This window comes from Aotus nancymaae, unplaced genomic scaffold (genome assembly GCF_030222135.1).
Source record: "Aotus nancymaae isolate 86718 unplaced genomic scaffold, 86718_ANA_hifiasm-v0.15.2.pri h1tg000016l, whole genome shotgun sequence".
Classification (NCBI taxonomy): domain Eukaryota; kingdom Metazoa; phylum Chordata; class Mammalia; order Primates; family Aotidae; genus Aotus; species Aotus nancymaae.
In genome coordinates this window covers 68,447,180-68,462,478 of record NW_026988428.1, presented here as the reverse complement: position 1 = coordinate 68,462,478, position 15,299 = coordinate 68,447,180, and the positions used below count along the sequence as shown (strand labels likewise).

Sequence of the window (15,299 nt, the reverse complement as noted above, 5' to 3'; positions counted from 1 at the left end):
TACTAGAAGCCTGCTGTGTGGCAGGTACCTTCCCCTCCTATCCATGAGATGGAGGTGATCGTGATAGTGGGCTGTTCATGGGTTGTCGCAGCGATAAAGGTGATACACACAAGGTCCTTAGCACAGTGTGTAGTCACAGGTGATCTTGCTAAATGCCTCCAGGGCAGGGGGCTCACCACTGCCAGGGCAGCCTGTCCCGTCTTCAGCAGCACAGCAAAAAAGCCACCAACCCTGCTGGGCTTTTCCAGTCTTGGGAGGAATTGAGACACCTCCTTTGCCTTTAGAAATAGAAACCGAGATGCTGACCAAGAAAAAGTAAGCGCCCAGTGCAGTTTGACCCACACACACACAGTGCAGTTAGATTCACAGGGCCTCATGGCCATGTGCCTGAGAAAGAAGACATACCTCAGAGAAGGATGTGACACCAAAGCCCTCGAATGATTAACTGGAGCAGGTGATTTTGAGCCCCAAGTACTTTCAGTTGTTACTCTCAGACTGGCCAAGAAGTGCTTACTGGGCACCCACAATGATTTCAGAGTAATCTGGGAGGAGTGCACCTGTCCTCCCAGCTGAGCCCCCTCCGCGGGTGCAGCAGCTAGAAGGGCACATAGGTGCTTTCCCCGCCTGTAGCCAACATCCCCTGAGCTGTCAATGCCCTGTGAAATCTCTTTCTCGCTGATCCTGCACATTTGGAAAACACTGTCATGACAATTATTACTCACAAAGTTCTCTTGATGAGGGAGAGTAGTCACTTGACATGTATTATTCTCCCCATTTTACAGACAGGAACTGAGACCCACAGAGATCCTGGTGGTGGAGTTTGAAGCTGCTGGAATTCTCCAAGCTGCTATCCCTGCCTTTTAGGCTGTTTCTCCAAGTGGTGTCTGTGACACAGAGAGCTGTTCTTATCCTCTCTTGTCCTGAGTTATTCTCCAGTGAGTCGGGCGGAAGTTTCTAACCACCCCTCAAGTTCCCTACCAAGGAACTTACGGAGGTGAAGTCATCTCTGGGTGGGAGATCATCCCAGTCAAAGGCGGGTTGGGAGGGCTGCCAAGGCTGACCCACAGGAAAGAAATTCACTGTTACCCAGTTAGGTCCCACCTCAGTGGACCACATGGCGCTTCTAATGGGCTGTGCCTATGGCTAGTGGCGTGATTCCCAAGCTACAAGAAGGCTGCCGTGTGGAAGGTACCTCCAAGTAATGGGCCGTCCCACATCCATGCCCTTAGTTTTTCTTAACCCTGGCTTTGGCCATGTGATTAACATCTGTTGGACACTTCCTAGAACTTTAGGGAGTGGACACTGAGCCACTGGAGAAGGATGGGCTCCCAAATAAGGATTCTTTCTCACTGCCTTCCTTTCCTTCCCCCTCCCTTCCCATGTGTCCCCAAACCATCCATCGATAGTCAAAGAGAGGAAACATCTGCTCTGGGTTCCGCATCTCCACCCTGTGTCAGGGGCTTGTAGGAAGCGATGGTCGGAGGTCTTGAAAGCCTGAAATCAACGGTTCAGCTGCCGTCCTCCCCACCCACCATCCTGTCTTCCTCACCCCACCTTAATATCAGCCATTCTCCCAGGAGGGAGCTGCTGCTGCCAGGTCCAGAAACTAGAGAGATGCATGACCAAAGTGAGGCTCCAGAATGTGTCTGTCAAGACAATGGAGATATTGATGGTCACAGGGCCAGGGGGGCAGCGACAGGGGGTGGGACTGGGGGGACAGCTCTGCACATACTTCCAAAACTCTACAAAAGAAGTTGTCCTCCAAACATCCTCTTCCTCCTTCCTTCCTTCACTGATCATAATGAACTATCTTTTATGGAATAGTCCCTCCATGCCAGGCACTTAAATTATCTTGCTTAGTCATCATAATGGCTCTACAGGGTGGGTATTCATTCTCTTCTTACAGATGGAGTCGAATCACAGAGAGGTTAGTAATTTGGCCAAATTCACACAACTCTTGAGTGGCAGAGCTCAGATTCAAACGCTATCAAATTCCAGAGTTCAGGCTCTCAGCATTGACAAGCTGTCTCTCTGATGACTCCTCAATCCTTTGTCTCCCAGTTAGGCACACCAGGATTTAAGCACCATCTCACAACGACTGGTCTCATTCGGCTGTCCTCTTCTTCCTTCATTCATTCACTTCAATCACTCATTCATATACCAAATAAAAGACTTACTATCTACCATGTGTGTGGATAAACATTGAGAAAGAACAAAATATTTAAAATTCCATTCTTCTCCCAGGGATGTGATCATTTGAGGAGCATGATCGATGGCAGAGCAGAGAGAGTAAATCCCCAAACCTGACAGCAAGAGGGATCACCTCATTAGCTCTGGCCTCTTCTCACCTTCCTGCCTCCCAGTTTGCCTTGTGGCTTTGAAAGATGAATACCTGGTAAGCCTCAAGGGTGAGGGATGTGATGTGGTGGTTGTTCAGAGAAAGACAAGGTCTAGGGGCTGTCTGACCTTGCTGTAGTGGTGGGGCTCCAGCAGAACCTTGAATGGTGGCTGGCGACCCTCTTCAGCTAAAAGCTGAAGAGGAGCAAATATTTGGTGCCAGTTGAAGGAGCAGTAAATTCAAGAGACACTGAGAAAGACAGACCATGTGCAGGACAAATTGTGGTTTATAGGCAGAGAAGAGATTATAAAGGAGTGTTGGGGCCCTGCTGGGTGGGGCCCCAAGTGGCTGGTGAGGGGCTGGCTTTACTCCTGCATGCCATGGAGACGTCAGCTTCTTACCGTGTGTCAGGAGGTCATCTCTGGAAGAGCAGAGGGAGGAGGGTGGGTTTAGTAGTTGTCCTGTGGCTGCAGCCCCCTGAGCTGCAGATGCCCCTGGTTCTGGGTGTGATAGAGAGTTGATGAGGAGCCTGGGGTTGGAAAACCTGGGTTTGAATCCAAGCCTCACTGTTACTAGTGGTGGTGAGCCTGGGCAGGCTTTTTAACCCCTCCAAGCCTTGCTCTGTTACCTATAAAATAAGCCTACTAATGCCTACTCTACAAGGTTGTTATAAGAGTTCAATGAAATACGGATGCAAGAATATATTAATAGCACAGTGCCTGGTGTAACAAATACTCCTGGATAGGCAACTATTAGCCCAGATTGTCCACCTGTCCTGGTGTTTGGGTGATTGGCCAGTTTATTAATTGGTTGAAAAGTATGAAAATGTCCAGCAACCAGTGTGATTGGATTCGTAGAGACCCTCCCTCCATTCTCTCTTTTTGAGACAGAGTTTTGCTTTTGTCGCCCAGGCTGGAGTGTAATCGTGCAATCTTGGCTCACTTCAACCTCCACCTCCGGAGTTCAAGTGATTCTCCTGCCTCAGCCTCCGAGTAGCTGGGATTATAGGCTCCCACCACCATGCCCGGCTAATTTTTGTATTTTCAATAGAGACCTGTTTCACCATGTTGGCCAGGCTGGTGTAGAACTCCTGACCTCAGGTGATCCACCCACCTTGGCCTCCCAAAGTTCTGGGATTATAGGTGTGAACCACCACACCTAGCTTCTCCCTCCATTCTTAAGAGATCACCTAGGAAAATGCTCCATGTTCTGTGATACTGTGTTTTGACTAGGGGTGAGGTGGACTTCTCTCCACCCACAGAAAACTCTAAAGCAGCATAATGGACAGTCAGCATCTTGCTAGAACCCTGTACAATGCTGCACCCACTCACACACAAACACACACACACACACACACACACAGAGCCACAAAAAATAGCTCGTGTGATGAATGAAGCCTTAATATATGTAGAAAGAGAACATGTCTCAAAGACATACCATGATGTACATACGGGTGGATGGTTCATACGTTGGACACTGAAATGCGCCCCTTTCCCATCTACTGTGCCCCAGATATTTGGAAATGAAGAGAATAAAACTGCTCTTGGAAACCATGAAATGAACACACAATGCGTCAGAGCCGAGCTTGTAGTTGCTCAAGAGAGAATGATTCTCTAGGCATCGAGCCCCATGGAAGTTAATTGAAAGACTGTCTACAGAAAAGATGGTCAGTCCTAAGGGAGAGGTTGGTCAGTAATGGAAACACAGCAAAGGAGAGTCCTAGAGAAAACCAGAGCCCTGGCCTGGAGGAAGGGGACCTTGGTCCTAAAGGTGCCTGTGTTTTTTTTGTGGAGCTGGACACTCAAATTATCATCACCTGATACCATTATGCATTTTAATTTTCCAACTAACTTCAGTGTTTTCACGCTGTACTCAGTGAACATCCATGTGACTGTAACACAGCTTCCCAAGTACTTGATCCTCAAGGAGAGAATGGGTGTTAGCCCCTCAGCAGTTTCATTCCGACGTCCACAGCTGGCTGGTAGGGTGAGTCAGCATCCCCCACAGCAGTCCCGTCCACACCAGACCACTGCTGAGACCCAGCATTTGAGCAGTAGGGCAGGGGGCTGCAGGCTGGCCTAAGTCATGCCGCAGTGAGCTGGTCTTCCCAGGAAGCTCCCAGCCTTCCTGTCCTATGGTGCTGTCAGACTGTATCTCTCTATTTCAAAACACATCGGAATACATCAAAGGCCTGCCTGTTAGGGAAGTATTATTATGCCCATTTTTATAAGCAAGGAAATAGAGATTCCAAAGGGGTAATTAACTTGCCCAAAGGCATTTAACTTAATAAACCAGCCTGGATTCCAAACTTGTTCTGACTCTAAAGCCTGTGTTCTTTCCCTTACTTCATGTGGCCCCTGACTTCAAGGACTTTCCTCTCCATTGTATCTTTAAGAAAGTGTGTGTGGCAGGTGAGGTGGGGGAGAGGGATGAGAATGGTCCCCTGTCTGAAGCTCCTCTCTGTGACTAAGAACCCAGTTTGTAATCTCTTCTTCACTTTCAAGGGTAGGATGGGGATAGCGCTAAGGGCCAATGCTATCTCCAGCTACGTTCTCAGGTGCTCCGCAAGGAAGAGTGGAGAATGATGCTTGGGGGACAGCGAACAGTGCCTGTCCCTCCTTTTGTTGCTCAAACTTCCACATCTGCAGTCACCTTCACTGCCCCGTAGGCCCTTCCAGGTGAATGGATGACTGATGACCTTGACTCCAAGCCCAGAGGACAGGGTTAGCGCTCCATCCCTTTCTCCCACATACCATCCTGTTTTAACAACTGATTTTCATTCAGTTTCCACCTTAAAACACAGAACATGATCAAACCATTGAGGTCACCTGTGTCTCACTCCCGAATCCCACTGAACTTCCTCACTCTCAGGTATTTCTGAAATACCTACTTTTAAAAATAGTTTTGGCCAGACGCAGTGGCTCATGCCTATAATCCCAGCACTTTGGGAGGCCGAGGTGGGCAGATCACCTGAGGTCAGGAGTTCGAGACCAGCCAGGCCAATGTGGTGAAACCCCATCTCTACTAAAAATACAAAAATTAGCCAGGTGTGGTGGTGCAGGCCTCTAATCCCAGCTGCTCGGGAGGCTGAGGCAGGAGAATCACTTGAACCCGGGAGGTGGAGGTTGTAGGGAGCCGAGATCGTGCCACTGCACTCCAGCCTGGGAAACAAGAGCAAAACTTCATCTCAAAAAAATAAAAATAAATAAAAATAGTTTTGTCATTCCTGAATGTGCCTCTAAGTGATATGTCATTCTTTTCTTCAAAGGTCAGGATGCATGAGGCATAACAACATGCAGTAAAATTCACTGTTTTAGGTTTAGTGTTCCATACATTTTGACAAACCCAAGCATGTACCCACCACCATGATTAAGATGTAGAACATTTTTCATCACCCTCAAAATGTTCCCTGTGTCCCTTTGTGGAGAATTTTCTCCCCCAATACCTAGATTTGGGGAACTGCTAATTTGTTTTCTGACTCCATGGCTTTGCCTTTTCTGGAATGTCATATAAATGGGATCATACAGTACACAGCCTTGAGTCTGGCTCTTTGATTCAGCACCACGCCTGTGAAATTCACTCTTGTTGTTATATGTGCGTCAGTATGCCTCTCCCTTTTATTGCTGAGGAGTATTCCAGTGTATTAGTGTGTTTATCCATTCAACATTCATCGTTTATTTTCAGTTTCTGGCAACTATGAATAAAGCTACCCTAATATTTGTGTACAGGTTTTCATCTGGACATGTGTTTTAATTTATTTCTCTTGGGTAAATGCTTGGCGTGAGATTGCTGGATCATATGGCAAATAAATGTTTAATGTTATAAGAAAGAGCTAAACCATTTCCTAAAGGAGCTGTACTCATTTTGCCTTCTTACCAACAATGTGTCAGACTTCTAGTTGTTCAGGATCCTTACCAACACTTTCTATTGTCTTGATTTTTTTATTTTAACCATTCTAATAGGTCTGTAGTGGCAGCTCATTGCATCTTAATTTGCATATTCTAATGACTAATGATGTTGAACATCTTTTCATGTACTTTTTTGTAATTCATATCTCTTCTCTTGGAAAGTTTCTTTTGGGATCTTTAGCTTGATGACAGCTGCAAACACCCTGTTTCTTAATAAGATTACATTCACAGGTATTGGGAGTTAGAAACTCTACATAGCTTTTGAGGGAATACAATTCAGCCCGTGATAAGTAGTGAAATCCTCTTTCTCATTACTAATCTTGCCATTTTTTGGCCTTTTCTCTTGATCACTTAGTTATGTTTGCTGGCAGTTTTCAATCGCATGCATATTTTTAAAAGAAGCATTTTTCAGCTTTGTTAATTCTATTTTTTTGTTCCTATTTCAGTACATCTGCTCTTTATTAATTCATCCCTTCTATTTTTAAAAAGATTATTCTTTGGTTTATTCTAATTTCTTAATTTGGATGTTTACCCTGCTGCTATTCAGACATTCTTCCTTCTGAATATATTAGCATACATGCCATATATTTTCCTCTAACAATCTCAAAACACTTTATTCCTTTAATTTAAATATGAAATATTATCTTTATCAATCAGTATTAAGTATTTCCTCATTTCCATTATGATTTCTTCTTTGACCCTGAAGTTATTTAGAAGTGTGTCTTTAAATTTTCAAACACAGGATTTTTTTTTTTAGTCCTCTTTTTGTTATTGATTTCTTAAATTCTTTGGAGTCAAAGTATGTAAACTGTAAGAAGCTGGTTGAAATTTGTTGAGACTTGCTTTATGGCATACTATATGGATGATCTTCTTAAATGTTCCAAGTGTACTTCAAAAGAATGTGTCTTTTCCATTTTTGGGTACAAAATCCAATATACATCTATTAGACCAAGCTTATTAGTTGCATGTTCAAATCTTCTAAAATCTCTGATTTTTCTGTTGCTTGATCTATCAAATAATGAAAGAGGATATTAAAGCTTCCCACTATCATGCAAAATTCTCTATTTTTCCTTGTGGTTCTTGCTATTTTGTTTGATGTATTTTGAAGCTATGTTCCTGATTACATACAAGTTTAATACTATTACATTCTTCTGGTGATATGAACTATTTATTATTCTGTAGTATCTCTCTTTATGTCTGATAAGGCTTTTTGCCTTATGTTGAAATTTGTCTGTTTATTACTCTTTACCAGGTATCTCTTTTTCTGTGCTTTTACTTTCTTTTTCCTGAAACAGGGTCTCTCTTTGTTGCCCAGGCTGAGTGCAGTGGTGTGGTCACAGCTTACTGCAGCCTCAATCTCCCTGCCTCAAGTGATCCTTCCACCTCAGCCTCCCGAGTAGCCCCCCACCATGGTGGGGTTGGCCACCACACCTGGCCATTTTTGTTTTCAAAATTTCAGTGTCTTTATGTTTTAGTGTGTGACTCTAGAGAACAGAATAAATTAGATTTTCAGATCTAGTCTAGCCATATTTGCCCTTTCACAGAAGAGTATTGTCAATAATTGCTACATTCTTACAATAGAAGTTTAGTCCATTTACATTTATAGTGGTTATTGATAATTTCTACCATATTATTCTTGTTTCTTTCCTTTCCTTTTTGCTTTTTTATTGTTGTTGTTTGTTTAAAACATTTTTATTCCAGCTTTCCTTCTACTAGTTTGAAGGTTACACACTCTATGTTTATTATTTCAGTGGTTATTTAACTTAAAAAGTAAATTTAGCATTTTTACTTATCTCATGAATGGAAAGCCCTTAGCAAGATTCATCCATATTTGCACCCCGCTCCAACTTTTATGCTGCTTAAATCTATTTCGGTTCTGTTTCTTAACTCCCCTGTGTTACTCATTATTATTATCACTTTGTTCTCTGTCTAGATTTACTCATGTGTCAGTTTTTTCCTTCTGTCATCTTACCTTCTTACATCTCAATGCTTCCTGCTGGAATCATTCTTTCTTCCTGAAATACACCCCAGTCTAGAAATTCCTTTACTGAGGATCCAGGTAGTAAACTCAGCTAACTTTTGTTTGTTGAAAATATCTTTATCCTCATTCTTGAAAGATTGCTTTGCTATGTATATACACCTAAATTGAGAGCTATTTTCTATTATTCAAGGCTGTTCACTATGAAAAAAGTCCTTAAAACATCCAGAATGAAAATTTGTTTATACCTTTCTTCATAAAACATGCAGAAACATGAGAGACCCGTGGAAAATTGTCTCCTAATAACTTCAAAATGAAAAGTTTTTTAAAAATCTAAAGAAAACCAATGGAAGTCCTACGAAAGATGCTTCTATATCTGTGTTAAAAATGAGAAACTGAATTACAGAAAAGTTAAGAGACTTGCCCACATCCTACTATTAGTGAGAAGAATCCAAATGAAAACATGCCAGTCGCCTAAAGCCCCAGCCTCATTCCTGGACTTTTTGCCCATAGAGGCTCATCACCAAATTGTCTGTGCCTCCACATCACACAAATCCCTGGACCAGAGAGGGCCTCCCTGACGCAGGGTCCCCAGTTCTATTACTGAACAGATGATCTAACCTAAGTCTCTCCTGCTGTTTTATCTGTTATCCTATGTTCAGAGCATAGAGACTCTCTTCCCTGCGGTGTGCCTTCTAGGCTTCAAATTCTTCCAACCACATGTCTGAAAAAACTCTAAAAACTTTTGCCAAAAAGGAAACTCTGAAAATGATCAAGTGAAACAAGGAACAGGGAGTAAAATGAGACATCATTGATCATCCTTATTCTCAAAAAGCCAAGCAAAGGGTCAAAAGGGCCCAGGTCACTCCCTCTGAAAAGGGGAGTTACACCCCCTTTACCCAGGCCTGCTGTGGATAAATACTCCACTGCCTTCTGTGGTGACATCCTTGAAAGAGGAACCTTGGAACTGGAAAACGGAGCTCAAGCTTATGTGGCTGTCCCCCAGCAGGGAAGGCCTAGTGAAATCCCTTGTCTAGGACCATGCTTCTCAAATGTCAGTGAGCATGGGAATGCACATGGCTGGGCACCCCTCCCAGTGTCTCTGATTCAGCTGGCTGAGGGGGGCCTGAGAGTCTGCATTTCTAAGAAGTTCCTAAATAATGCTCCTGAGGAGTAGGGGATCACATTGGGGGCATGAGTTCTTGAAGTCACATAGATGAGGGCCTGAGCACACTTACCTTCACAAGTTTGGATTCTGATACTTGCCAGGTGCTTGGTGAATGTTTGGTGAGTGCTTGAGTTGGGAGCTACTTTATTTTACCTCCTGTAATCTCAATTTCCTCATCTGGATAAGAGTCCACCATTTAAAGGAAGTATTAAGGGAAGAGGCTGAGTGTATCTAGCACTCAGGCCAAGGAGTGTGCCCAGAGGACAGGGGACAGGTGGCCTCTTTCCAGCATGCTGTTAGATTTTCCCACTGCCTTTCAGGCCTGCATAGCCCTGAACGAAAGGAGAACTAAGAAATGAAAGAGAAGTGAAGAAGAAACAGGAGGGCAACTGGAAGTGGTGAGTCACCAACATTCGCAACCTTAAAGAGGAAAAAGAGAAGCAAGCCTGGAAGCTGAGCGGAGGTCACAGTGACAGAGCCCAGGCAGAGCTGCAGAGTCCGGTCAAGCCTAGGGAGGAGGGAAGGACAGGAAGTTAAGGCCCAGGTTTCACAAGCAGGAGACAAAGCTAAGGCTGATCAGCTCCAAGCTAGAGCCCCACTGCCCAGTCAGATGGCAGCGCCCAGCCTGGCTCTCCTTTTCCATCCTGCAGCTGGTGGCTCCCTTGCCATCCGGTTCTTCCCAGCTTCCAGCTGCTCCCGGGCACTGTCTCCTGGGGAAACAGCTGCTGCTTCCCCTTCCTGAATGGAGCTGCTCCTGCTTTCCACCAGCCTGCCACTGGTCCAGTCCTTTGGAAAGACACACACACCCACACACGGGAGCATCCATAGCTGCCCGTAATCATGGAGTTTCTCTCTTCCTTCTTTCTCCCTCCAACCACCCTCACCTCAAGCAATGGCCCCAGCTGGTTAGCCACCAGCCTCTGCCAGTCTCTCTCTCCTATCCCTAGCACCCTACTTTTAAAACCTAAGACTTTGTGTTTCACAAGGCTGTCCCCAGGATGAGGACCTAGGTTGACCCTAACTAGCATGCATGCCCTGTCCCCATAATGGTGGGTGGAAGGTGGGGGAGGGGATGGCAACTCAGTGGACTGCAGTTGATTTGCTGCTCCTTAGAGGACCCGAAACTTTTTCTTAAAGGGAAAAAATGCCAAAAGGCACCAACTCCTGATTGGCCATCAGCTGAACTCTGGAATGCCTCCATTACCGTATATGCTCACATATAAGATGCTGCATCAAAAGAAAAGTATCCTATTTTCCAAGCCATGGTCGAGTAGAAATAGCAAAATAGCACATTTATTTCCCCATGAAGGTCCCATCTCCGCAGTCGCCACCCCCATAGGCATGACGATTGCCCTGGGAATCCTGGTTTTGCAGGGGCCCCATCTTGGCTGGAAAGGAAAACTGAAATACATAAATGGCAAGAAGGAGAAGGGCTTCTCTAATGATTTTCCTTGCGGCTCATCATTTAAACACACATTACTATTTTTCCCAGGGCTTCTCATAGGCAAGGATATACAGTATTTCACGTGAGGAATATGCCGTTCACAATCTCCCACCTTTCTGGATAGGGGAAAGGATTAGAATGATCTTATAGCTGATCGATTCTCCCATGCCTGGAACACTCCTCCTCCAAAACCTCCCTGCCCCCAACCAGAAACCTTCCTGCATCCTCTCTGCCTTTTCAGCCAACCTCACATTCTTCCACCCCCACCCCTGGCCAGGAGAGCCAAAGAGAAGAGCAAGGAAAGGGGGCAGGGAAGGAAGGAAGTTTGCAAGTGTCTGATGTGCTCTAGTTACATTCCAAAGGCAAAGTAAAATAGAAAACATTGAAGTTAGGTCACCATTGTTTTGTATTATCCATGCCTCACAAATCTTCATTTATGCAGATAGCAACCAGAGACTGTCATCATGTGCCCTGTTTGTTTTGCAGCAGACAGCTCTAAGAATCAGAGAAGTTGAGTGACCTCACTAAGGTCACACAGCCAGTTCCTAGCAGCTCCAGGACTAGAACTCAGGTTTTCTAAGGTTTGGGCCAGGGTTCTTTCCACACACACCCCATGCTTGTCTTTACTCACATACAAAAGTGCTTCTTGGTTGCCTCTGCCTTCAGTCAGCCTTATGGGCTCACCCAGTGGATAGGATGACAGCATGGGGACATTTGATGGTTGGGCTGTCCTTCATGACAGGAAAAAGGAACTCTAATTGCTCTGGTCTATGTGCAGACTGAGCCACGTGCAGGCCTCTTTGAGGACGTGGGCGGCAGAAGTCTCACAATGACACTTGGTTGCACAAACCCAGAGCAATTGAGGGGAACTGAAATTTGATCTTTTTCTTTTTTTTTTTCTCCAACAGTGTATGAAAGAGCCAGTGAAAACCCCAGCCAGACCATACTGAATCATTGAGAAACACAGAAGAGGGAGGCACCCATCCCTTCTTGGTGATGGGGGAGCTGGAGGGCAATGACTTCATCAGCTATTCTTGCTGTCACAGTCCCAGTGTCTCAAGGCGTTCCCTGTTCATCTCTGTGTATCTATAGTTATGTGAATGGTTGTATGCGTGAATTTATGAACAGAGAGCTTCAGCCTGTTTCTGTGTGTGCATGTGTGTGTGGTGTGTGTGTGTATTCTTTCAAATACACTCACTTCCTCTTCTGCTGCTCACTGCCGCAATGCTCCAAGAACCCAGCACCAGGTTTCCATTAGTGAAGCACATTTTTGTGCTATGGATGTTGAACCAGGGGGGAAAGAAAGCAGAATCTTGTCCGTGATGGATGGGTTTTCTAGAGAACTTCCCAGGGTGGTCCTTAAGGGGGCCGGCACGGAGGCATGCCGGACGCACAGCCTCAAAACATTCCCTTGTTTGGGTTTGACGTGTGCTGGGGGTCTGTCTGCTCTGCTGCTGGGCCCTGAGACTCCATTCATCCCTGGGCCCTCCTTTCTGCCTCGATCCTTCCCTTCCCCCCAGCATCCCTCACTTCCAGTTCACCCGAGTTCAAAAATCCTTTTTTCCTCTTTCTAGAATAAAAAGTAGTTTGTCCTGTGTGCTTCCTTTTGGCTGTGTATATGGCTGCCCCTAAGAGGTAAGGGAAAGTCAAAGGACCAGGGCTGATGCAATGTCACCAGTTACTCCTGCATGTGAACAGTCTCTATGTATCTCTTCAGAATGCTAAGGTTTTCACAGACTTTATAAGCATGATTTTCCAGGATCATCACCCTATGGCTGAATACAGACAGAAGGAGAGATGAGGTGGATGAGCCGAAAGCTCATTTCTGGATTCCCAATATCTCGCACAATGCCTCAAACACAATTAGCATGTGTTGGATAAATGATTAATAAAAATAACTAGGATTCTATAGAAACTGAATTTGTAAATCCCTTTCCCTCTGCTCGGTTAGCCCCATTGTTTTGAAGAAGAAGGAAATAAGCCTCCAGGAGCTTGAGTGACTTGTCACGTGACCGCTAAGTGGCAGAACGGTGAAGCAAATCCCGTCCACGGACTTGAGGCTTCCCCAAGATGTTTCTGTCTTGTCACAATGTTAGGGGAGCCTGGAACCACTCTCCGAAGAAGGGCCACTGCCCTCAAGATGCTTTCAACCCAGCTGGGGAGACAGAAGCTGCAGAGGAAATAATACAGAACAATTCAGGGAAATATCATACAGAAATGCTTTGGAGACTCCAAAGGCCCCGGGAAGACAGGAATGCATTGGGGGCCATTATCCCAGTTCAATGGGGAGAAAATGGAAGGGCCATGAAGAAATGGAGGAGTTCACCCAAGGTCAAATCACTGAGAACAAAGGCAAGTTAATCAAAGCCTTAATCCAGCTGAAGAGTTTTCAAAAAGCTTTTGGGAACAGGTGGGTGGCAGACTAGAGGCTTGGACCTCCCAGGAATGATCTACCACCCAATCCCCCACCACAGTCTTTTCTTCACTTCAGCATAGGAAAGTTCTTTCCGTTACTGGAGCAGAATATCCCAAAGTTGTGTGATATACTGTTAACTCAAAACGTCTGATGAGGCTGGGCGCAGGGGCTCATGCCTGTAATCCCAACACTTTGGGAGGCTGAGGCGGGAGGATTGCTTGAGTTCAGTTCAAGATCGGCTTGAGCAACATAGGGGGACCTTGTCTCTACAAAAAAAAATTTTTTTTAATTAGCCAGGTGTGGTGATGCATGCCGATGGCCCCAGCTCAGAAGGCTGAGGCAGGTGGATCGCTTGAGAACAGGAGATTGAAGCTGCAGTGAGCTACTCCAGCCTGGGTGACAGAGTGAGACCCTATCTCAAAAAAAGAAAAAAAGCAATGAGGGAAAGCAAGTTTAGAAATACCTCATTCTGTCCAAGTCTTAGGAATGCACATATTAAGGGCTCTGAGAAATCCTACAGATGAAACCAAAAGTAAACAAAAAAATACCCCAAATAGGAAACTCCTCCCACCACCGAAAAAAAATAATAGGGAAAAAACTTTATCTAACCCAATGTTATTTTTCCAGGCCACTCTTTTTACCCCATCCTAAGAAACACCAATTAACAGCATCAGGAACTAGATACCCTGAGGAACACACTTTGGGAAACAGGGTTTTGGTAGTTAGCGAGCTTCCTGGCCCTGCGAATGGCATGCAAATATTGCATGCCTTCAGCTAAGCAGGAGGTGACTGCTTTGGAGAGAGGATGGAATGAGATGGCCTCTTAAGCATCCTCTTACTTGGGTTTCCCTGTCTGATCAGTAGAGCCAACGTCTCCTCTCCTACCCTGTCCCTGGGATAAGCTGGCATACTGCCCTCTCTTGAGGCATCTGCTAGCATGTAAGAAGGAATCTTTCATCTGGATGGTTTCTAGGGACCATCCTACAAGCTGGCTTTCTAAGGATCATCCAGCTCTTATATCCCCTAGCTCATACATAAAAATGAATACGCATTTTCTTCTCCTTCCAGAAGGAGTCTCAGTGCCCACAGCCCACCACACATATGCACACACACATGCCTACTGAACACACTGCACACCTTCCCCAGAATGTTGCCAGAGATTCCATCTCATTCACTCTTGATCTGCCCAGTATCTAGTATGGAGCTTGGTATATAAAAAGTAGGTGCATAAAAAGTACAAGTTAGGCTGAGCGTGGTGGTTCATGCCTTTAGGAGGCCAAGGCAGGAAGATTGCTTGAGCCCAGGAGTTCGAGACCAGCCTGGGCAAGATGGTGAGACCCCGTCTACAAAAAAAATTTTTTAAATTAGCTGGGCATGACAGCTCCCGCCTGTGGCCCTAGCTACTTGGAGGCTGAGCTGGGAGGATCCCTTGAGCCCAAGAAGTCAAGGAGGCAGTGAGCTATGATGGTGCCACTGCACTCCAGCCTGGGCCACAAAGGGAGACCCTGTCTATAAGAATAAATAACTTAAACGTATGAACTAAATTGAATACACAGTGCCTGTGGGTTGCTATAACACTTTTTTTCTCTCTTCACCCAACCAACCCCCTCGCAGAGACTGTCTAGAGTCTCCCAGAGAGCTGTGCTTTGGAGGGGTTGAGGTCCTACTGTAAGAGTCAGCTGTGCTAAGCACAGTTCACTGTAACTTTCTCCCCACCCTCAACCCTGCCCCCACACTTTGATCTCCTATAGGCCCGTGATGAAACCCCCACCCTAAAATCTGTTTCCTCAAGTTGATGCAGGTGGATCTGGCAGCATCACTCTCCCCTTCCTCCTATTCTCTCATCTTTTCTCTTCTCATCTTCATCCTTTCCTTTCTGCACCATTTTCCTTTCCTCTCTCCTTTCACTCTGTTCCTTGTCTTCTCTTTGCTTCTCTCTTCTCTTTTTCCCCTTTTCTCTCCAACTAGAGGGGAAAATGAGAAGCCTCAGTTTTGCGCAGCAGCTGGGCCCTCGGCCAGTGCATTCCCTCCAGCTGCCTGATGCAGG

General features: G+C 45.4%; 1 long non-coding RNA gene across 2 annotated transcripts; it reads left to right on the top strand.

Annotated features, from left to right (window-relative positions):
• The first annotated feature begins 769 nt into the window (after window positions 1–769).
• Window positions 770–12,402, top strand: LOC105719718 (uncharacterized). 2 transcript variants are annotated; one of them, XR_001108030.2, is made up of 4 exons: window positions 770–935; window positions 2,245–2,395; window positions 9,713–9,790; window positions 11,745–12,402. It is a non-coding gene; the product is annotated as an uncharacterized LOC105719718 (long non-coding RNA). The 2 variants fall into 2 exon arrangements; XR_001108029.2 differs by having other exon boundaries at window positions 770–994.
• The last annotated feature ends 2,897 nt before the right edge of the window (window positions 12,403–15,299 follow it).